This window comes from Lagopus muta, chromosome 4, assembly GCF_023343835.1.
Source record: "Lagopus muta isolate bLagMut1 chromosome 4, bLagMut1 primary, whole genome shotgun sequence".
Taxonomy (NCBI): Eukaryota; Metazoa; Chordata; class Aves; order Galliformes; family Phasianidae; genus Lagopus; species Lagopus muta.
The window spans coordinates 61962772-61987241 of record NC_064436.1 but is presented as its reverse complement, the minus strand read 5'-3'; the positions used below and the strand labels follow the sequence as shown (position 1 = coordinate 61987241).

The following is a 24470-nucleotide window of genomic DNA, read 5'->3' as shown; positions in this document are numbered from 1 at the left end:
AGCTTTCTTGTCTTTGCCAGATAAATTTCTAGATGAGGATAAATAGGTACTTTTTGAATATTCTACCTAAGAGAATAGTTGTGTTGAGACACTGAAAGTTTCCTGTAGCCAATTAAATAAAATGAACTCACCTCTGACCTCAATCTGGAAAGATGTGATGCACTCTTTAGTAAGGCAATTGTTCTTAGTTAGTAATTTTATCTTTTTTCAGTTGTATTGTTGTTTGTTTTTGCCTTGCTTTCATCTCATTTAATGTTGAAAAAGCACAATATGTGTGGGACTGTTCCTGGCACTTTGGCACTTTTCACTCATACAAACCATTGTGACATTCAAACTGAAGAAGAATATTATTCCTGAACATTGGGGCACATGAATTAAAGATTTTTATTGTTACAAAGAAAAGAGTGCTTTAGTTAGTCAGTTGTTCAACACAACCCAACAGTTTAAAAAAGCAGAGAGCTTTTCAACAACATGGCCAGTGCATAATGGAAGGTCACGATTTTTCTTTTGTTTCCAACCTTTGCAGGACTAGTGATGTTTTACAGTAAACACTTCTCATGTCTTCTATTCATTGTTTAACAGGATGCTTTTTAAATCTTATGTAGTAGCTAGGTATTTCACAGCGCCGATGTCTTTGACTATCTAATGTACAGCTCTTTAATTCAGTTTTCTTTTTGTATCATATGCAGAGCTACATTGACAACAGCTGCCACCCATGGTAGGAAAAAAAACAACCTCCTAAAATCTGAAGTGGAGGAAAATTATTTTGATGATAAAATCTTGTTGGCTATCTCACAGCCTTTCAGGGATGCCACCAGCGTCTTAGAATAAAGGATACTTCAATCTGAGTCAGAGTTAAGGAGAAATAAATATAGTTGGCCATTTGATTGTCATTGTAGAAATTAAAAGATGCGTGTTCTGTTACTATCTCTGTCACTGAGCTGCTCTTTACCTTTAGCAAAGCCTTTCATAAGTTCTTCTCTCTCTCAGTGTTTCTTTTTAAAGGATGAACTTTTTGGTATGGAGCTCTCCCAGTTGTGATTCGATTGAGTCTACTCTTTGCATCTTCTAGTTCTGTTTATACAGTAAATGCTAACAGGGTGCGCTCAGGCTGTGGAGAGACAGAACTCTTTTGCAATTGATTTTTTTTTTCAGGTGTTATTATCGTCACAAAATGTAGCTAATGGATGCAATGCTGCGTCAAAGGCAGTTCCTTGGTGATATACTGCAATAAGGGATGCTTATTTCTCTTTGTTGGATAGTTGTTCCAGGAAGGGGGAAAAAAAAAAAAGAAGAAAAAAGCAGCTTAAGTTTTTAAACCTATTATGCAGTATTCTAAAAGGTCAAGTTGCTTTTCTTTTTAAATACAATTTAATTGAAAATGGACAGTCGCCTGGATCTTCTTCAGGCATAATGAAGCAGGCTATTGATATGCACCATGTGTCACTGATTAAAATCAGAGGGATAGGAATGTTCAGCCAATTAGGCAATTTGTGAGACACTAGCCCAATTAGTTTGGGACCCTGGAGAAGCAGGTACACAGAAACACATGCTGTGTATTCTCTGTAAACAATAAAAGAAACAATAAGATGCCAAACAATGTCCAGGCTAATAAAGCTAATTAATTGCTTGAACTCCCTTGCTATTCTTTATTTTTCCTATAGAAGATTCCTCTGTATCAGAAATTTACTGTGTAGGTAAATATAACATTAGGGAAACACAGTCTTTTTTTTTTTCCATAAAAGGAAATAATGAACTGTTTCATATATTAGGTTTTTGCCAAAAACAGTTCCAGAACATGCATTAAAAATGAAGACCCAAAGACACTGGTGAAATTCCTTGTATGAGATAGTCAGTAAAATTCACTTTATAGCTTTTCTATGAATTTCAGCAAGATATGGATAAGAAATTCCTGTACTTGCTCTGCATATGGGTTGCAACTGCAGACAAGGAGTAGAAGCTATTCATTTTTGCTTATTGAAAATAAACAAAGGGACAAATTAGGTCTTCTGAAGAACGTAGTATAAGAACATATTTCAGCTATTGAATGTGCCAGAGGATCTCTGAGACCATTAAAGTTTTGCTTTTGAGCAGACAAGCAGAACTTTTAGAAGCTTATATTAGGAAAACACAAAGGCATCCCAACACAAACATTTTAGGGAAGAGGTCTGCATCATTTGCAAAGATTCTGTTTGGCTTTATTGAAATCTGAATTGCTGCTATGAGTTATTAACGGAAAGACCAAGAACCAAGTTTTGTTTATACCTGGAAAATCCTCTAATTTCACGTTGCAAATATAGCAGTTCCTGAACACTTCATTTTATGCATTTTTGGTTAAAAGAATGGCTTGTTTAGAGTTGTAGAAATGGATATGGTTTCGGTGATAAATGGAAACATTCACTGTAGAAGAGGATTACAATTACAGGTGATTAACTCTCCATACATTTCAAGTTCCAGTTTTGTCTTTCTGATTTATCAGAAATCAGTTTGTATAGATCCTTGTGAAATAGAAAGACACAACCAAGTATATAGTATTATTTTGCAAGAATATGCCTTATAGTGAATCTACAAGTACAGAAAAATCTATCAGTAAGTTCGCATTGTTGGAATTATCTTTTTGTAATAGATGTATTTCATTAGGAAAAAAAGGAAATAATTAGTTAGCTTGCATCTAGGAGGTACGTACAGGATGGTCATTAGATTTGCCAAATTTGTCACAACTGCAATTGTTTTTAAATTGAAAGAAATATTGTTTGACATAGTTACGTAGAGATGGAAAAGTTTCATTAGGATTACTAGCAATTCAGTCCCCCACAGGGAAAAAGTGAATTGCAGAGGCTTTAACCAAAGATTAAAGCTTTGCATAGTTTGGTTGGCTGCTGTTACAGAACATGTGCTTCACAGCTCTGGAGCATTTGAAAACAGGTTGATTTAATCATGGACTCAGGGGCTTTACACACATGAGCCAGGGAATTAAAGTTCAGCTACTTTGTTGTGGCATAGGTGTTATAATCCCAAGGTGACTGGTACCGAGGTTCCTAAGAGATAACACTCAATTACTGAAGGCGTTGAAGGGTTTTTGGCAGCCTGGTGCCTATTCATTGCACTTGTGCTGAACAAGGAAGGAAAAATAACAACCATGAATCCTTAGGGAATGTATCAAGACAGAATTAAGGAGTTTACTTCTTTCACCAGCCAAAAATTTCTGGTGCAAAGTGCGATTTCCATAACTTATATAGTTGACCAGTAGAGTCTGACATTACCTGTGAGGCTAATACCTATACTGCATATATTGCTAGCAGTAACAAATATAGGAACATTTACCTATGGCCCAGTCAGCTGGAGTCACTGGCAGTCTGTGCAGAGTAATGTGTGACTTTTCTACAGCTATTTTTCACTGTGCTGGAAGGTTTCCTTCAAGCTGTAGTACATAGAAAAGGCAGTTTGTGAGAACAGAAGTGTTCACTTTGCAGAGCCGTCCTGGCCCCAATACAGGGCACAGTTCTAAATTCCTCCTGTCGCACTTCCACTGCATTTAAAATAATGAAATGCTTACTAGGCCATGGCAAATAAGTATGAGAATGATTTTATAGCTTACTAGCAGTGGTGTTTCCCTGAGAAAGGTCAATTCTAGACTCCAGTTGCTGAGTGCCTAATAGAAAATACTGAGAGCATGTGCTGGGGAAATGGTTTCCTTCTAAATTCTAAATGATTCCTTGAAAAGCCTTGATTTAGTAAGAACACCTTTCCTTTCCATACAGATTTTAGGTGAGTTGTGCATTAGGATCTTCATGCAGGGTTGAGGAAGGAAGGTAGGGTACTTACATCATAGTTTCTCCAGTATTAGCATCTTAGGTGCTTTGGTAGCAAGTACTACCTGAAGCTTTTCCTACAGATGGAGAATTTTTATCAGCTGCTTTGCAGATTTTCTGCCTTGCAGGGTGAGATCATGGTTTCATACTTGCAGAAGCTTTGCTCTTTTTCTATCCATGTATATTGTGAGTAAGAACATTATCATCTTTGAAGTATCAACTAATACTTTCTGAATAGAAAAAATAATTAAATTTACTGGAGTTTCTTTGGGAAGCAAATAAAATGATATGATCAGATACGTCTTATTTCCAGGGGAAATCAGTCTAAAAATAGATAAGAAGTGTGCTTAAGAATACTTAAGTTACAATTTCTTGTTATAAAACTGGATAAAAACACTAATCAGTGCATGTGTATGAAGCTATGGCAACCAATTCACAGCATAAAATTATTAAATTATTTCAATAATAATTACTAGACCGTTAGAAAGTTTTTGCTTTCACAACATTTATACTAATCAGTTTCAAACTGTCATTTGCTTTTATTTTGTCTGCATCTCAGAAAATTTTATGTTTTTGTCACCGTTGATAAAATTAAGATCCCTTTCTCTGTAAAATTAAATTGGTATTTTGACTGATTTCATTGCTTTACTTGATTTGCTTGGGGTCATGTTATTCTTCTTCTCATGTGATGTTGTACTCTTCGTTATAGTGTCCAAATTTTGTGTCAGTAGGAAATTTCATTGGCATGCTTTCTTTTCCATCATATAATTTATGAAAACTTGATCTGATATCAGTCCCAAGACTGATTCTTTAAAAATTCCAAAAGTAGAGACCTGCCATCCTTGTCAACACACATCCTTGTCAACAGTTCTTTTTCTTAGAATTGTTGCCTGGATCTCTACAACTTGATTTTTAAGACAGTGTTACTGGCTTTGAGCAGCACTCAGTGCTTTGCTGAAAAATTGGATCTATTCTATATCTTATTGCAAAATTGTTGGGTCTTAGCTCTTAAGCCTATATCATCTTTATTCCTTAAAAAACACCTGCCACTTTTGGTTTACTGTGATTATAGTCATAAGCTGAAAAAGAACACCTGTGATTATTTATTGTAGCCAAAGTGTTCTTCAAAGGAGAAATTACATCTTTTTCACGTGGAAACTGCAAGTTCAATCCACCAGATAATCACGTGTTTAGGGTTACGATAACAGATGCATAGCGTTTGTGAGTCACCCATAGTTTTTTTTTCTATCAGATTCAAAATTATAGCTCACTTTTGATAATTTGAACTCCAAAGCCATGCCTCCAGAGGAAAAAGGTAAAGAAACAGCATCTGAAAATGAAATGCCATGTGGAGAACACAATTTGCTTTCCCTGTCTTGAAGCTGGAGTTTAATTACAATCAAAGAACCCTTCAACCTAAATTGCAGTCACAGATTTTACAGTGACATGTGATGGTTCATGTCTTGCAAGTAGTTTCGTAGAAACTACTTTCATACTTTTTACTTCATTTGAGAAGAATGCTTTCCTAAGAAAGTGCTCCAATTGAGATGATAGGCAATGTTTTTGAAATTCCCAGGGCGACACCAATTCTGAGTTTGTTTTTCATCTAGTTTTCAGATATGTTATTGTCCCACAGCTGTGCAAATCTGATAGGAAATGTGTGCTTTTTACACTCTTCAATCAACCCCAGTGAAAAAATCAGGAACTGTAGCCTTAATGATTTGTCATAGCAAATACTGCAGTTTCTCTAATCAACTGGGTGACAAAATCTGCACACTGTGTCCATAAAAAGCTGCAAAATAAGCTGGACAAAAAAACTGTGAGCTCTATGAATAATTGTATTACATTAATATTGGCCTTGTCCTACATGAGTATCACACAGTTTTGCTTTTCTGTGATGAGAGAATAATGTAGGATACATTATTTAGTTTTAACTGCTTAGCCAGCTGGAACTGTTCCAGCTGTGGATTTGGGGTATTAACTATGCTAGATGATGGGTATAGCTGAAAATGCCCTCTTTCCTGAAATCCAAGCTTCTTTCAGCGTAATAATAAGAATCTAAGCCAGAGAAAGCTAAGAAACAAGAGAGAAAACACAAGCAGGCACAGGTGGAATTTAAAATACAGTACAAGAATGGTAACACGGAAGAATTAGTTTCATGTAGCAACAAATGAATCCAGATTTTTCAGATTCGGGAAGAAATAATTGTTTGCATGTATTACAAAATCAATTGTTTCTAATTTCACTCAGCTAATTTGAGGATATATTTTTTTCTGAAATTTGAGAAGAGAAATTCAGGCTTAAATGTCTTGTTGTTTCTGCTGTGATTATATTTCATCTGAACGTGTACTTGTATAACAGCATTGACAAAGAGCCATCCTAGTTCTGTGCAAGCTCTTGTCTTGCTAGTAAACTGCTTGTACACTGGTATCAGTGAATTATAAACCAAGCCTCACCTTTTTCTTTTTCTCATCTTCAAAACTGGGCTGATTGTTAATTCTTTTCCTGAGGGCTGGTGAGTAAGAACTCAGGGGTACTCACTTCCTGATTCTCACAAAGACAGCATAAAAGAAAGTTGGCCCTTGTTATGAATTTAGATTTCCTCTGTTGTTTAAAAATCTCAAAGCTTCTTGTAAGTATTGTTAGTTGAATGCTCAGAATATGGAGGGTTACAGCCTATTTGTCTGAAGACTGCCTCCAGGCAAAACTTTCAATGAACGCCTCCAAAAGGACTCATATTGTCCTAAAGAACTCCAAACTGAGAGGAAACATAATGTGATTTAGAGACTCTTATTATAAGATTGCTTTAATAGATTCAAATTGATCTCATCCTTTTGCAGCTATTTGTTGTATGCTGGCATTCAACTAATTTAAGTGCTTTCCTGCTTCTTTCCCCACCTGTTTATATGAATGCCTCTTTATTGCAATAATCTTGTATATGAAAACAACAAATTTCAATGCCTGTACTTCAGCATGAATGTTGAGTGAGGAAACACACCAAGATGTTGTGAAATAAGGAGTTTGGCTTAAGGCCATCAAACAAATCTGATTCTCAAGAAATTACCTTTTTAGTTCCTCGCAGACTGTGTGTTTTCTTCAGTTTACTTCGGAGCAGTAGTTAGTAGTAAGTGGCATTATTTCAGAATGGTTAGCACCTAAAGATAATTGTTCTGTGTGTGCCACAGTTTTGAAAATGCCAAAATTTGGAAAGGCATCAGCAATATTTTTGAGAAGTAGCACTATGGGATTTTCAGCTTGGATATTAGGAAAAAATTCTTCTCAGAAGGAGTAGTGAAGCATTGGAACAGGCTGCCCAGGGAGGTGGTGGAGTCACTGTCCTTGAAGGCGTTCAAGAAATGTGTAGGTGTGGCACTGAGGGACGTGGTTAGTGGGGATACTGGGGATGAGCTGACAGTTGGACAGATGATCTTAGTGTTTTTTTCCAACCTTAATGATTCTGTTATTCTAAGAATGGTGTTTCTTAATCAAACATAGCAAATCCACCCATAAGAACCCTTCTGTCAGGAGTGACCTCCATGAATTTTAGAGGGGAGGACCAAAAGACACGCTGATACCATGAAGCTGCAGGGAGGTTTCCTTCAGGAAGGTAAAAATGTCATAAAGATAGCTTTTAAAACAGCATATTGACTTTTTAAAGAGGATTCAACTGTGTTGAAAATGAGATATGTGAATGTATTGCTTTTCCTGTGATGCTTCAAGGATACAATTTTCAATCCTTTGACAGAAACAAACCTGCAATCATTTTGCTTCTTGTCAGGGCTATGTCTCTGTCAGACGTTCTTTAAAAAGGCTATTTGGCAGATTTATGAAACAACACATGAAAAAGATCCTAAAGATTTCAGTATAGTCAGATAGAAATGCAAGCCACTGATTGAATGGGCAATTGCAGGTATTTCATGGCACACTGTGCTGCCTACCGTTGAATCACCTCTGCCTTTCTGTATCTAAAAGTCCCTTGAGGAGAGATGCAGGTGTATGTGTTAATATCCCCTGCTCATACAGCCGAAGCTTCCGCAGCGAGGCTGAACCTGTTTCCACAGCAAGTTTCATAGCCTGTATCCCGCGTGGCAAAAATAGGTTGCTGACACTTTGTATGCACTGAAGAGATGTTGAGTTTATGGAAATATTAAGTGAATCCATTAACCTGTTATGAGCAATTACCTTCCTGGTACGTCCTGCATTTTCTCATTTATTGTATTCGGTCTCAGCCAAACCGTTACCATTCCAGAACAGCATGCCAATAATCAGCTGAGACAGAGGTTTTACAACTCGGAGAAATGGGGTCTATTAAATTCATCTGAGCTTTAGAAACCAACCTGTACAATTCTAAATGCATCACAGTTCCAGAAAGGGAATGACCATTACAATTTATTTTATGACTGTTTTGCCACTCAATATATACATTTCAACTCTTCATAAGGTTTTATGCTGTATTCTGTAGTAGACAGCAGGCTTTACTGCATATCACAGAAAAGAACGATCTTTAATCAAGTTAATAAAAAAATGTGCTCTTGATTTATGTCAAAGATTTTGACCTTTGGGAATGTTTAAAGATTTCAATAGAAAAGTCACAGCAATAGCACATTAGATAACAAGGGCTGTTCTGTGCTCAATGAAAGGGTTTTTTATCATTAAGAGTTAAATATATTTCACAGAAATGTGCTTTAATGCTTAAATTATATGTTATAGTTGCTTTCAACTAATTTGGAAAGAAAAATGCTGAGTGCTTATGTATTTCCATTAATAAATACGCAAATATGATACTTCACAAATATGTAATTTTTTTCTTTTAGCTTGGTATGATGAAGGTCAAAATGTTATTTTGAGTTTTAAATAAATAGTCCTTTCGTTGTTAGACTGAATGCAATTGTCAAGTGCAGAATGGTCAAAGCAACACAGAAATTTCATGAGATGGCGCTGTTAGTAATATGATTTTTGTCAGTTCTACTAGGCAGAGTTAACAAATCAGGAAATCCATATGTGCAATATAAAATTCTTCACTCCTGTTAATACTTACAATGTAATTCTGTTTACTCTTTATCTTAGATTTTTTAACCTATAATGCAGGTATTCTTTTTGCCAACTTGAGATTCAGTAAGTAAATTCCCAGTGAGCATTGCTATATGCTTAATGTATTTAATTGTCAGTTATTTGTTATTTCCTTGCCTAAAAAGGATGGCTTATGGCAAAGCATGTCTTTTCTGAGATGAGTATATAGATTTTGGTTTTTTGTGGCTTACACAATGCTTTCAGATGAAGTATTCATACAATTTAAGCAGTTAAGAAGCTTACACTGTTTTGGCACATGCTACTCTACAAAGAGTGAACATGTATTTTGACTCTCATTCCTTTAGTTCTTCTGCATCAGAGGAAAGCACAGTGGTGGATGTTTTCTGTAACGCCACTCTCACCTCTCTAGAAAACGTGTCATAGCTCCACAGTGTAGAATTGACCCATCCCCATTCCATTTTGTCTTCCAAAAGGCAGTAAGAGTGGAAAGGACGCTTTTTCTGAGAATCATGCTGGCTGATGTGCACTGCTTTCTACTTATTCTATCACTTCTGCTGAAGCACCATTAATTGTAGCCAGGAAACCTATGTCAAGTAGGCAAATAATGCTGCCAAACCTGAAACTTAGAGGTCTGAACCTAATTCCGTTTAGTCTAGATGAAAGAACTATTGCTGTATTTGAATGAATATATATTAGTTTTTTACTAAAACAAATTAAAACAATTAGTAGAGCAAATTATGAAGTGTTTGATAGATTTTCTATCACTGGCAATTGTAAGCCAAGGATGTAGATTACCTAAAGCGTGTACTCTGCTTCAGGTATGATTATACTGAAGTAAGCTTGATAATCTGCCTTACTCAGGAAGTTAGTAATGGATTTCACGGATGTCATTTCTAGTTTTCAGGGTAGGTAGGAACATCTTTCTTTCTTCATTGTTAAAAGCTAAACCATTTTTGCGTCAGTAATGAAGTAATTGTTTATAATGTTAATTGCTTTGGCTTGGTGTATAATAAACCCTGCCACTTTCTTATTACTTATTACTGATTTTCTATGCTGTTACAATGAGTAACAGCATGGTCCAGGATTTATTTTTTTGGCTCTTTCCTGCAAACATCCTTAAGTGCTGGTGGCTCCATTAACCATAATTTGAATGCTTTCAATCTGTTTGATAAAGACAACATTAATTTTTAGATAGTGCCAAAATTTTCAAATCAGGCTGCAAAATGCTTATTAGAAATCTGAATGTATTTTGTTTATACAAGATTGAAATCTTGTCAGGGACCCTGTCTTCTGTTATATTTACAGCTTCTAGTCTCAGCAAAGAGGAAAAAATATCAAGACAGCATTTCTGTTTAATGCTTGAAGTCAACTTAAAGATTAACTCATTCTTTCCAAAAGGCAGGCTTTAATTTCTGTGTCCACAGCACATTTGTTTACAGTATGAGCTTAGTCCTTTCCTATTCTGCCTGCAGATGAACTGGAAGTTACATTTCATTTCACATGCTTTAGTTATATCACAGCAATAGGACCATCAAATTTTCTCACTGATGCAGAGGGCTGTCACAAACTCTCATACACACCTGTCAGAAGTTTTAATTTTAATACTCAATGAAGACAGCTTCAGAAAAAAAATAAAATATTCCTGGATCAAGAGCAGCCTGCTGGATTTCAGAGTTGTAGGGCATGAACTTGCCTGATTCCCAAAGCTGACTGAAGCACGTCTGTTTCAGAACAAATAAGTTTTCTGACTGTAGGAGCAATTTCTGCATTGATAATGGGAGTCAGCACAATAAAAAAGGGGCTTCATGTTCAGAGAATATTCTAGACCAGCATCTTGGCTTTTGTGAGTTGTCAAAGCGTCAGTGACTCCTGCAGCATTGTTCCAATGATTCAACTGATTTAGCTCTGCTTCTGATTGCACTTCTTCTATTTATTTATTTATTTATTTCCTCATCTCAACCCCTCATCTAAAAAATTTCCCTCCATCTCTGAAACTGCAGGTGTTCAAAAGTAGCAATTACATTTAGATGTTTTCTTCTTTAAATTGAATTCTAATCTCTGAGCAGAACTCGCTGTGTCTCCTGGTGCCCCACGTGCCCTGCGGGGACACTATGCTGCATTTTGTTTATGGCAATGTCTGAAATTTATAGGTGAATTTTTACTCATCATTATTGCATAAACATACAAATATCCACGTTGAGTGTCTGCATTTCTCTGGGATATTCAGTGCAGAAGAAATTGTGTTTTCCTGTCTTTGTACTAATAAGTGCTTGGGTGGCACAGAGGTTTTCAGTCCTTGTTTAGTTAGTGTTCAGTGCAATCAGCATATTTTCCGTTTAGCATTATTTATGTAATTTGCCAGCAAAAGCAGATATATCCTTGCTGTCTGCTTTCCCACACCACAGACAGTAAAGATTAATAAGAAAAAGGCTACTTTCTCTTCTTAAGGAACTTCATACTCTACATTTCAGACAGGATAAAAACATAACAAAAATACCTCTCCCAAACAATGGAAGAGACAAAAACTCACCGCAACCTCGTCCTCTCTCAGAAATGACACTGTGGAAAATACTTCTTTCTTTCCTAACCCCAAGCACTGTATGAGGCAAAGGTTGAAATGCTTTTGTTGTCCTCTCACAGGTAAAATGAGTTCCTTGTTTCAAAGAATAAAATCATAGAACATCCCAAACTGGATGAAGGGACCCACAGGGGGTATTGAATCTAAACCCTGGCTCCAGTTAAGTAAAAGACAGTAATTAATTCCTGTGTAGCTGATGGTAGAATCAAGTCTAGGTAGACCTAGAGACAGCAGAAAAAGTTTAGGATGGCAAAGGATGGGAATACCTTCATTATTTATGAGCTATTGAGAGCTGAAGGAGTTCAGCAGCTCTGAGAACCAGATCATGTTTACAGAGAGCCTAAGTTCTTCTGTTAACCAGGGAAATTTGAACACTTTTGTTGTATTTCATCCCTAGGAAGCCTGTTTGTTTAAACCCATTCTATCTACAGTCCCAAGCTGAGATGAAAAATGCATTTTTCCTAGCAGATGCTTGTCTAATTTTTTTAAAAAACCTCCAGTGATGTAAAATCCACAGTTTTCCAGGCAGCCTCTTCTAGTGTTTAATTATCCTGAATGATAAAGCATTTTCTCCTCTGCAGCAATTTAGGCTCATTACTACCCATCCTATCCTCAGTGTACTTGAGTAGCATTTTGCTATTTTCTCTTTGTTGCAGTCTTTAACGTGCCAGAAGACCATTATATTTTTTCACTCTTGTCTTCTGTGTACATAACCACCCCAATCCTTTCAGGTTTTCTTTTTCACACCTTATACACAACTCTCTTCTTTATGCAACATGACATTTTCTTAATGGCATGTTTGCCAATATGGTGGCAGCAGGCAAAGAAATCCAGTGCATGGAATTCCTAGGAGAAATTTTGTGATTTGCCTTTAAGGTTTGGATGTTAAAATTCACAGACAGAAAAAATGCCATTGTTTCTGCATTCTCACCATAATGCCACTGAGGTATTATCACCTCCAAAAGGTCAAGAACAATACTGGCACAAAGTTTGCAGAGGTACTAAGTTATTCATGATCGTGAATATTGAAGTGCTAGCTGAGTGAGGAACAGCAGAAAGAACAAATAAGTCATTCAGTCAGAGAATGTCAGATGGAATGAGTGCAGATAAATTGATGAACATAGAAAAAAGTTGTGTGAACTTCACATAATGGGCTCCAAACTAACATTGGCACTCATTGGGAAGGTCAGAGTTTGGCATGATAGAATTCAGAGAAGGCAAGCAAGAGTCAAAGGCATGAAATGGGTCCTGTATGAAAAATAATGGTATAATTTGGGAATCTTCTGAATATAAAAGAACAGGATAGGGGTGAAAGCCATAAGATCACAGAAGATTTGGAGAAGTTAGATGGGGACTGTTCTCTGTCTCTCCATGAAAAGGAAGCAGGGAGACTGAACAAAAATTATGGGAACTGTACTCCAATCAGACAGAAGGAAGCAGAGTTCTTCCCAGGGCTGGTTGAAGAACTTTGAACATGATTGACCACGATGTGGCTGCTTTAGCAGAAGTTTGGGCTTGAATTTGCCATGGACTCAGGGCAGTACTGGACGGTTTCATGAAAGAGAACTTCACTGAGTCTAGAAGATAGTGAAGCGCTGGCACAGGCTTCTCAGAGGGATGGTGGTTGCCCTGTCTGTGGACATGTTCAAGGTCAGGCTGGACTGGACTCTGAGCACCTGATTGAGCTGTCCTTGCTCATTGTAGGGGAGTTGGATTGGATGGTCTCTCTTAAAAGAGGACTTCCAACTTAAATGATTCTATGATTCTATGAAATATACAGAAAAGCACATACAGCCCAGGAATCCCCTGAACTGAATATAGCTGGAAGCTGGTAAGTGAGGGGAAAGCATCCTTGTACCAAATTTTGCTTTTAGCTGCTGTGGAGACAGCATGCTGGGGCACATGGAATTTGATGTCAACCAAAACTACTTTTCTTTCTAAATACTGCTTTATTTTTTTTTTACATGTGCAACCAATATTTCTTCTTCAGTATGAAGTTCTTTATAGCAACTTACTCCTTGACATTAATAGATAGACATTTCATTCCAGGACTTTCAGCCGCAATAAATTGTCCTCAAAGCAAACACTGTAACAGAGAAGCCTGCCAGGATAATGCAAACTTCAAGATACAACACAATGTTAGTTGGATTATCTCAAATGCTCAGAACAAACAAGCAGACTAATGACAGTCAGAGGGAAGGACTTAACTAAAGTAATGTTATGATTTGTCATTCTTGAACTTGGAGGTTTTACACTTTCTCCTGAGAGCCCAGAAACTTCATTCTGGAAATAACATTTTTCAGAAAATAAAATGGCCATGCCATGGTAATTTTGTCTTATTCCTGGTTTGAATTAGGCCACATGGAATAGTTTCACACAACTCGAGTCAAAAGTGAAAGGTTTAGGGCAGAGAATGACGGTTGATTCTGGAAATTATTTTCAGAGAGCTGACACTGCTGCCCTGCTAATTGTTTTACTGGGGAAAATAAGATGGTGTTATGTACAGGGAAACTCAATTAGAAGCTCCACTTTATTTTGCTTTAAAAGCCCTTTCCCTGTTTCTGAGGTGGGACAGTTTCATATGTTTGTTCTGATTCTGACACTGATCACTGCAGTTTCAGCTATGATATCCAGCAGAGCCTTAACCAAGTTTCCCTCTAAGGGAGATACAGAATTCACATACAACCGAAACACTACCTCTCCCTCCTGTAGGTTTATTGCTGGGGAGCAAATACTGTACAAAATTCTGTGAAATGTCACAAATGGCACTAAATAGGAGAAAGCACTGACTCAACTGCAGTAAAAATCTAAAATTTATGGAATCGTAATGAGATCACATCAATTTCCAAATAGGGCTTTGGCATCAAAAGAAAATGTAGGAGTGTTTGAGTGCTCGGAGTGGGAATTTAATTTTCCAGTTAATCCTCTACACAGTATCATAAAGCTATGATTTATATAGTTAAAGGAGTAAAATGAAAACATACAGAGATATGCAAAGTGAGCTACAGCTATTATTTATTGCTTGTTCTATAGCAGCACTTAGTAATACAGTCAAGGAACAGGGCCTGGTGTATTAGATGCACTCTAGACACGAGTAGCAGGAATCCTGACTACTTGGCAAACAGTATTTTCCAATGAATACATGAGAACAAATTCCTCTATTTTTGTGTTTTATAAATTTAGTTATCCTTTTAAAATAAAGCAAAATCAGTTAAAAAAATAGTTCATCTATTTTTTGCTGAAATGTTTTGAAAGAAATGGAAATGCTAGTAAAAGAAAAGCTTTCTTTAAATTGCTTAGCAATATTTTAGCAATATTAGGAAGGCTGGGAATTCTGCTTTCAGGTACATACAATCATCTGCCTTCCGTTACATTTGGTATCATTTTCAGTTTCTCAAAGAGATTCATGTTCTAGATTTTTGTTTAGTTTTGTCAGAACTACACAGTGTAATTTTGGTTTCTGTTAATATGAATTCAAGTGAATGTGAATCCAGGTCAAAGTGCACAAATGCTAATACTTTTATGAGATCTGCCAAGCCTAAAGCATTCTTTCTTTTGACGTTAGTGGGAGATGAATCAGTGATATATGGCACACTGACACGTATTGTCCATATAGGTGTGCTTTACATAGAAACTTGAAGAAATGGTGTGATACATGGTTCTGTGACTGCTAAGCAACCAAGGTGATGCTCCTTTCATACAAGGCATTCTATGTGCAGGCGTGGCACAGACTGACAGTCCTTTGACATTTTTTCCAATACTGCAGATGCTTCTGTATATTAATAAGCCTGACATCTCCTGTAGGATTTTATCACTCATTTATCACAAGCAAGGAATGCTTTGCTATAGTGATGTGTCAGCAGTTTATGAAAAAAAGAGTGGGGCTTGTCAGTCTGTGTTTGGAAATAGGTTACAGCCAAAGCCAGCTTTAGTGGGAATGGGGCAAAAAAGATCTACGCGGCTAAAGCCATGTCAGTGATCTGGGACTATATTACACTAGATTAGGAAAATATGATGATAAGGGGCAGCTCTTGTTTCCTTAGAAATCTCTGATCAATGATTTTCAGCAATCACATTTACTCATCTTCTTCTCCAGTTTCACATTATACTGGTTCATAGCAGATGACTGTGAAGCGATGCAAAAGTTCAGTCTTCTCAGTTTATCCAGGAGAAGGTTCAAGCCTTAATTAGTGTCTGGATGGACCCTTGTAAGAAGCAGTCCAATTGTAGGTGATTCTTTAATCTTGCAGGGAAAAGTATAACAAGATCCAAGATTTTGTCTTAGATTTAATTGCAGATTGTTCTTTGTATTATATTTAAAACATAGTAAAATTTTAAGCCTGTGACAATGTCATCTTTGTTCTAAACTCTTCCTATTTAATCTTGCCAGGATACTTACCTGTCTCAGCTATTGGTCTTTGTTACTAATTTTGAAAATGTACACACAGCTGCCAAGTACAAATAGTGGTAAGCAAGATCCAGAGTATGGATAAGTAAGATGGATGCTTTAGAACACAGCTCTTTGAGTATGTATATACTGAGGGAGGGAGTGAACTGGCCTTAATTAGTAAACTGTGATCAGAACACAATGGCAGAGGTAAGGTAGATGTAGATGAGGAGACAAGGAGTGACACTGTCACAAAGCATTGGTGGTTGGTACTGTTCTTCATGGTTACATGTCTTGAGATCATGTAGTTAATGTGTAGAAATGTAGTAGGGAAGAGGCTCACCCTATGGCCATGGCTACCAAAGCACTGCAAGTGGATCAGCAGTTCTGAATACTCCCATTCTATTTTCCATGCAGCAGAGGACATCACTGCTGCTCCATTATTCAAAGCTTTGTTCTTTCTGTTTGCCATAGATTCTGACCAATTCTTTCCCATATTGGATATCCTGATAGAAATCTTAAGGTTTGGCACTACAGTGGCTGTCTACTAATTAGAATAATCAGTCTTCCTTCTTTCCTTACTATTTTCCTGCTGAAGTCTGCAATGAAGCATCATACAGTAGGAGATTATACAAATGTCTAGGAGGAGATAATCCGTTGGGGCTGGCTATCTACTTGCTGAAGATAGATATCTGCCCGCAGGCTATATTTCAGTATATCATGTTATATCTAGATATTGAAGTATAATGTGGTAAAATCGTACTTGAATGCAATGCATTTTTTTCTTTAGTAACTGTGAAGAGGTGTTCAGACTTCACTGTTGTAGAGTAGCAGTGCCTTGCAGTCAGCCACCCCCATAAAAAAGTGATGAGACTCACAAAGATTCCACTTCTTCATGCTAACACATTCTGTTTAAAAGGAATGTTACAGCTGGTAGGGTTAAAACTGTATGAGTTTCATTCATTTCACTTTTCATAAGAGGCACCAAGTTCTTTCTTATGCATATCTGTGTCTATGCCAGTGATGTGTTGCGTATCTCTCTGCACTATTCTTCATTCTTAATTCCTACCTTCATATAAGTTCTCTCATAGGGTGGAATTGCTAAAGATTAGGTATTTAGGTATAAAAATTAGGTATCATCAACTGAAGGTATATTGAGGGTATAAAGTTGTGCCTGACAAATTTAGGGCCACATTTTTACTCACCTTGAGACAGCTAACAGAAAATAGTAGCAATGGCACCTATATTTTATCCAGTGCTTTTGAGTGCAATGCACTTTACGGGGGTGGTTAGCAAAACCTTAATGAAAACTGTTTTTGCCTCAGTAACTTGTCTGCTCAGGAAGCTACAAGTGGAGCAGTTCTCCTGCACTCAATCCTATCCCTTGAGAACTCTTCCTGTAGAGAACTTTCTGCATTTTTTTCTGGAAGAAGAATGTAGATGGGAGGAAGAATTAAGACATGAAGGATGACAGAAGTGAAGTGGCAGCTGCAGTTGGCTTACCTAGATCCTTGAGGACAGCCTGACTGAAGGGTACCACTTACACAATGGTTTGAACAGGCACCAAACCTTGATGTCATGATAAAATTATGCAGGTGGTGAGAAGGATTTTGTTCTGCTGTGGAAAGTAGGTGCATGATTGGGGCATTCCAGAAGGAGGAGCTTTTTGCAGAGCAGAGTAATTTTTTGGTTTTATATAGTTAGAATCATAGAACTGTTTGAGTTGGAAGGGAACCTTAAAAATTATCTAGTCAAGCTTCTCTGCAGTGAAGGGGGACACTTACAGCTCAAACAGTTTGCTCAGAGACCTGTTCAGTCTGACCCTGAATGTCTCCAGGGATGGGGCATCCACCAGGTGCCTGTTCATTTGGGAAACTGAAATATGGCTGTGGACCCAGAGTGCAGATGGGACCCAGTGTACCAGACCTTCCTGGGATAATGAGGTCCTGCCTTTGCCAAAGCCTCTACTTCTGCCTGGACAACTCAGGATATTTAATTTGTTCTTCTCATCTGGTGACCTTTGATTTTGCTGACAAATAGTAGCAGGCATGGGATTAGCATCCCACTTAAAACCACTGCAGCACAAAGAAAGGCAAGCACTTGATAATGAATAATGCATAGATAGATGTAATATGCTTTTCCAAACCAGTGAAATTTTTCCTTCTTTCTTTTTTTTTTTCTTTTCAAATGTCACAAGTTTCAAACCTTAACACTGCAGGTACTTAAAATAGACGCACTCCATTCTGTGGACTCTTCTCTAGGAGAAGGTTTTCACACCAAAATGAAAGAGAAGACAATTTTTCTGGTTGGCTTTTTTATTATTACTATTTTTTTCTCATTTTGTAGATAAGCTTCCCCACTGCTTTGCTTCTAGATAAAGAACAGCCAGATTAAAATGTATTTGCATATGGCCTCTGTACATAGCTTTTTATTCCTGATTGAGCTGACATAAGATTTCTTCTTGCATGTTGTTCACTGTCATTCACTGCTTCCAGCAGTCTGCAGTAGTGCACAGTCTCTGACTCCTCATGTCTTTTCTGAGAGTTCCAATGATAATACAATTTCATTAAATGTGGTGCTTCTATTTTCTTAACAGAATTTGCTTCCAAGTGTCTAATTCCCTTCTTCTTTCATGTTTTCATTACTTCAAAGTGGGTGCGGACATGAGTAATCTTCCCTTTCACCCAAGCGTGCAATGGGATGCAGTCAACAGTGTCTGTGTGGTAGGCGGAGGAGGAAAGGCACATGAACAACACTCAGCATCCTTCCCCATGGTCTGGAAAATCCTTTTTCAGTACATGTTGCACTGTGGGACTTAGGGAAGAGAGTCTGTTCTCCATGGGACATCATGTCAAGGTTCTTGGTAGGTATCTTCAGTATTACACAAAGCTTTCCTCAAAGCAGTGGAAATGTTCAGTATTATTTTCCAATATTATTTCCATAATAACAAAAATAAGATCTGATCAAATGAATTATGATGTTGCAGGTAACACAGAAATAACCAACTGGATGGAGAATGGTGCTGAAGTCAAATAGTTAACAGAGGCTATTTCTATACGTACAACTGTTCTCTGATCTATTGGCCATTGGACTTACATAGTGATGCAAATGTTTTTGCCATAGAAAAAGAATGGATCAAACTTTCATCCCTCACCTAGCCAGTAACACTGGAATAGAAATGTAAGTGTGCTTTTTCTATCAGCTGAGAACACTTATGTTGGCATTTGGGCACATATTTCTTGCAGGGATAAACACTAATATTCTAGAAGGCACACTATTTTTTTTTCTTTTTTTTTCTCTGACTGTATGTTAACACAGGAACTTGTGAAACTCTACAGCCAGTAACACTGAAAATGACTTTCCACTGCCACAGGTATTTATCAGAGAAAAGCTATTCAATATCAGATTCCAACACCTTCTCATTCTTTATCATTAAATGTATATTATCTCTACTGTGCCCTTTTCACAAGGAATACCATGTAGTATATTTTTATTTGGGTTCATAATCACATGGTGTGGTAAATCCTTTATTTTTCAGCTGCAGCAAGAAAGTCTTAAAATGGGTATGTGTGAATTGGAAGGCCAGAAGTGTCAACAGCAACATCTGAAATTGCTCTAACCATGGAAATTTAGTATGAGTCATACTGGACAAACTGAAATGCTAGATACAGGTCAGATAATTATGTAAAGAAGGAAAGTAGGTCAGAGTGAGCAGGAATTCATTTTGTGTATATGGATAGTACATGAACATGTAATTGGCCTTGATATAAATACAAAACAATTTGCTGAATATTGTCTTACCCAGAAGCAGCTAATAAATGTTCTCTGATTTTCTTACTACAATTTCTAGTTATCAGAAATATCTCCACATTCCTCAGTGATAAGGAAAATAATTCTTAATACTAAAATTAAGTACTTACGGAGCCATATTATAATAAGTTCACAATTTACTTTCTCTGAATATGAACTTACCCCATTTTTCAGTCCTAGAATAGCTAGAATGTTTGTAGCAGACAAACATAGAAACAAGCCTACAGAAGAAATTAGTGCCACATGGCAAGGCTGCTAAAGGAAACAGCAGTCTTTCATAGCCACCTCGATAAGCTTTGATTAGGCTCTTCGGGAACTTATTCTGTAGGATTCATTCTGTTCTGCAGTTTATCTTTCAGATTAATCAACAGATCCAGAGGGACAGAATTCACACATCACCCACAAAACATCTCATTCAGCTGTTTCTGGAAGCTGCTGCATAGCTTTTTCTTTCAGATTTGCAGTTGAAGTCTTTAAAATGCCATTACCTTCTGTGGCACTAAGAATTTGCAGTAAGCAAAATGTCAGGGAATAGCTATGCTAATTCCCTCATTCCTGCTTTCATGCACTGATCCTAACAACTTCATCTTTTCTGTGTCAGAGTATTTCATTCAATAAGCAAAACATTTAACTATAAGAGTATATAATCCCCAAATATATATATTTTTTCATGTGGCTCATTGCCCCTCTCTTATCTACTGATTAGAAAGGACAAGCAAAAGTTTTGTTGATGAAATGCAGCCTCTGCAATTCCTTCTGCCATTTCAGAGAAGTGTACCCCAAAATTAATTAATGTTTTCACAGAAAACATGTTTTGTAGACATTTACATAAGCCTGGCATGCAAACTCTTTTCTCATTGATTGCCATGTGTTTGCCAGCCTGGTAGTTTCCTCACAGTGTTTCTAACACGGTGTTCAGAATTCATTGCTTATGCTGAGCTAAGCAGTAGTAAGAGACCTCTCAAGAACACATCTCAACTGCACGTACCTGAATGCTGATGATAGTTGGACCACTGTTAGGCTGAGGTAGCAGGGTTGTGTCTGTTTCTCATCTCTTATCTAACACATCAGTTCTAAATTTCTGTAGCAGTGACCATCTTTCCCTTTTTATGGAAGGCCTGGAAAAGAGGAGTCCCAGAACATCAGTAAGACCACCAGACACAAAATCATAGAATAGTATGGGTTGAAAATGTCCTTAAAGACCGTTTGGATCCCTCCGTGGGCAGAGACACCTTCCACTAGTCCATCCAGCCTGGCCTTGAACACTTCTAGGAATGGGACATCCACAGCTTCTCTGGGCAGCCTGTTAAGTGCCTCCCCACCTTCATCATGACGGATTTCTTTCTGATATCTAATCTAAATCTACCCTCAATTGTCTTTAAACCATTGCCCCTTGTTCTATCACTGCACTCCCTGATGATGTGTCCCTCTCCATCTTTCCTGTAGATTGTTAGGTTCTGAAAGGCTACTATAAGGTCTCCTCAGAGCCTTCTCTTCTCCAGGCTGAACAACCCCAACTCTCTCAGACTCCACAGGAGAAGTGCTCTGATCATCCTCATGATTTCTTCTGGACCCAATCCAGCAGCTCCATATCCTTATAATGGCGGCTCCAGATCTGAATGCAGTACTGCAAGTGAGCCCTCATAAGAGCAAAGCAGAGTAAATCACCTCTCTTGCCCTGCTGACTAAGCTTCTTTTGATGCCCCATCTAACACATGGGATCCTATGACTGTAGGAGCTGTGAATAGTTTTCCTGCAGATCAGAAGCTGTCGTGAAGGCAACGAAACAGTCTTCCTTCCTCTTTACCCAAATGTGTGTGGTCTAGCAAGCTGCATAGCCCTGTTTGTCATGTGGCCAGAAGTCTACTTGCTTCTTCCACTGAAGCTGATGTAACATTTGCAGGGTTTTAGAGCTACTCTTAGGTGTTGTGCACACACTACAAAGGTGCTAAAGCCCTGGCGGACAGTGCAGCATTTAAATAACATAATAATTCACCTATTAGGCCTTAATTTGTGGCATATGCTCTTGTCATACACAGTTTCATTTTACTTGAATACGTTGTTTGTTGTTGTAAATATCTTTATATTAGAATGGAGGGTGTGTTAGATACACTTAATTTTTTTTTTCTCTGACTTTAAAAGTTCTTGGAATGAAACCAAAAGAGAAAACAAATCTCAAATGCAATATAATCCCAGTGAGAAAGACAAAGCTCTCTTCTTTAGAAATCTCTTTTAAGGATCTACTTTGGCCATATGGAAAGATTGGTATTACTCCCTCGGCACAGAAATAACAAGGTATAAAAAGTAACCAAAATGACAAATGCTTTCTCTTTATTAGTAGAGAAATATTCTGCATGGACAGTATCTCTTCCTTTACTGTTCCATTAAAATCAGGCAGGAAATAAAATGAGATCCCAAACATCCCAAATGAGAGTGATAAAAACAGCAACACTCATGGGGAAGAAACCCTAAAGCTCTCTAGAAATAGGTGTTACTCCACTCGACTTCAGAGAGAGCTGCTTTCTGTTGGATGATGGAAAGATGCCAGTGCAGTGTATTATAAAGTTTACAAAGAAGACTGTGACCTTTTAAAATCACTCTAAAACTGCAGAAGATTAACAAGACCTCAGTGCTTAGATTGGAAAAATGTTTTTAATATTTTATGTGCCCTGACTTACAGCAGAAAATAAATTGTAATCTCATATTGTAATAAAGTATAGCTTTGTTTTCTGGAAAAAAACTTACACCCAGGAAACTACACTCTTAATGGTGACACTGAGCAAAAATTAGAGAAAATTATTAAAGCTTCGCATGAATGGCCAAAAGATATTCCTGACTTCCTTTCTGTTTTTCTTCCTGCAAAGATAATATTGTTGCAGATATAATGCAATAATGGATAAAAGCCAAGTAGAAATATTTGGAGAACCAAGGAATTCATAAATCTTAACAACATTGAGGAAATTATGCTTCTTATTCTGTATGACTTTGTGTTGTTTTTTTTTTTTTTAATATACTGAGGCAAAAATCAGGAGTGTCTCAGCTACCAATGGAGTCACCTAGGAGCAAGTGGAAGAAAAAACAGGCATTTATCTTGTACAGAAAGTAGGGGACTTTATCTCATGTTAGTTCAAATGTGAACAAAACAGTGAATCATGCTGTAAAATGAGGAAGTTAATAACCAAAATGAGCACATTTTATAGGAGAGAGTGATGGCATATTCTAAGTACTGCTATGGGCTGCACAAGGTGTGGAGGGTTTACCAGGGCAACCAGTTTTCCCATCTTGTTTTCCATGTCTGTAGATGCCACTGTAATGAGTAGAGGAGGACTGTCTTTTCAAAATGTTCTTTTGACTGAACTGAAAACCTCATTTGGGAAACAGGAGGGGATCTTCAGGATTGATACAGACAGATCAGTTGTTCTCCAGCATAAGATAGCATATATGCACACTGCACATACAGCTTAGGATAGGGAGAATACACCCGTGATCCTGGCTTTGTGGATATGCTGAATTTGTGAAGTATTACTTTGTCACCAATCAAAGATTATAGTTGTTGTTTTGTTATTCTAATAAACAGCTTTAGTGGTTGATTGCTTGAGTTCAATCAAATCACAGCTGCTGTTTAATCTACAAAGCTGTTAGAATCATCCTTTACACCTGTGGGCTTTTGAGCAACATAAGCAAGTGTGAACAGTTCCCCTCTTCTAGATGTTGTTCATTAAGTATTGCCTTACAGCTCTCAGGCTAAATCAGCAATGAGCATTTAGGCATGTCAGTTGATAGGGCTGCTTATATAGGAATATCTGACAGGTTTTCATAAGGTGCAGTTCTTTTTTCTCAGGATGTTAAGACTAAAGTGACTGTAGATTTGTATGTACACTGCCTTCTGAGAAGGCCATGACATTTTTGATTACCTGCTTTATGTCATTGCTGTGATGCATCCATTCACAGATGCTGTAAGAGTAGCCAGCTAAGACTAGTTTTGAATCTTCAAATGATAGATTGATGGATAAAGATTGTATTTCTTTCTAATACAGCTTCTCTAGGATTGTATCATCTACAGGTATTATCTAGATCCAAGGGATGGAACACATATCCTATGAGGACAGGCTGAGTGAAAGAAGGGGACGGATGTGTTAGCAGGGTCTCTTGGGAATTGTTTTCAAACTAAAAGAGAGAGGATTTAGATATGAGAAAGATGTTTAGGACACAAAGAGTGGTGAAGTACTGAGATAGGTTGCTCAGAGTGGTGGTGGATGCACTGCCCATGGAGATATTCAAGGTCAGGCTGGACTAGACTGAGCACTGGATCAAGCTGTAAGTGTCCCTGTTTATTGCAGGGGAGTTACACTAGATCACCACTGAAAGTCCCTTCCAACTCAAACAATTCTATGTTTCTATGATAATCCCTGCTGACACACTGTGCTAGAGAACTGCACAAGCACAGCTCTTGCAAAGACACCTTCATCCAAACAGCTGTTTTGTTGTTTGACCATCAGCTGGAAAGCACAAAAAATACATGGACTCATCACTGGGAAGATACAAGTGCCTGAGATCTCATGTTGTATCTGATGCCCGCTTGACACTATGCTGATTCCACTCAATTTGCCTGTTCATTGAGCTGAATATATAGGGGCTGTATTTCTGAACATCCTGGGCACCCACAGCGCTAAGATCTGACCACCAACTTGAGCCAGACCTTGATGTCTCTTGCAAAGGTGAGTTTCAAACTGCTATCTTACACAAACTAGCAGATAAAAAAAGTATTTGAATGCCAATTTTTAAAAATGTTTCATTATCAGAACAGTTGGTGCATTGAGCTACAACTCTGTCTGCTTATGAAAAAATGTTA

At 37.5% G+C, this 24470-nt stretch overlaps 1 long non-coding RNA gene across 1 annotated transcript in view; it reads left to right on the top strand.

The window, feature by feature from the left end:
* Positions 1 to 19518, top strand: part of LOC125692778 (uncharacterized) — a 35939-nt gene extending 16421 nt beyond the window's left edge. The window contains exons 2-3 of the long non-coding RNA XR_007376828.1: positions 18461 to 18671; positions 18795 to 19518. This is a non-coding gene — a long non-coding RNA (uncharacterized LOC125692778). The remainder of the gene's footprint in view (positions 1 to 18460; positions 18672 to 18794) is intronic.
* The last annotated feature ends 4952 nt before the right edge of the window (positions 19519 to 24470 follow it).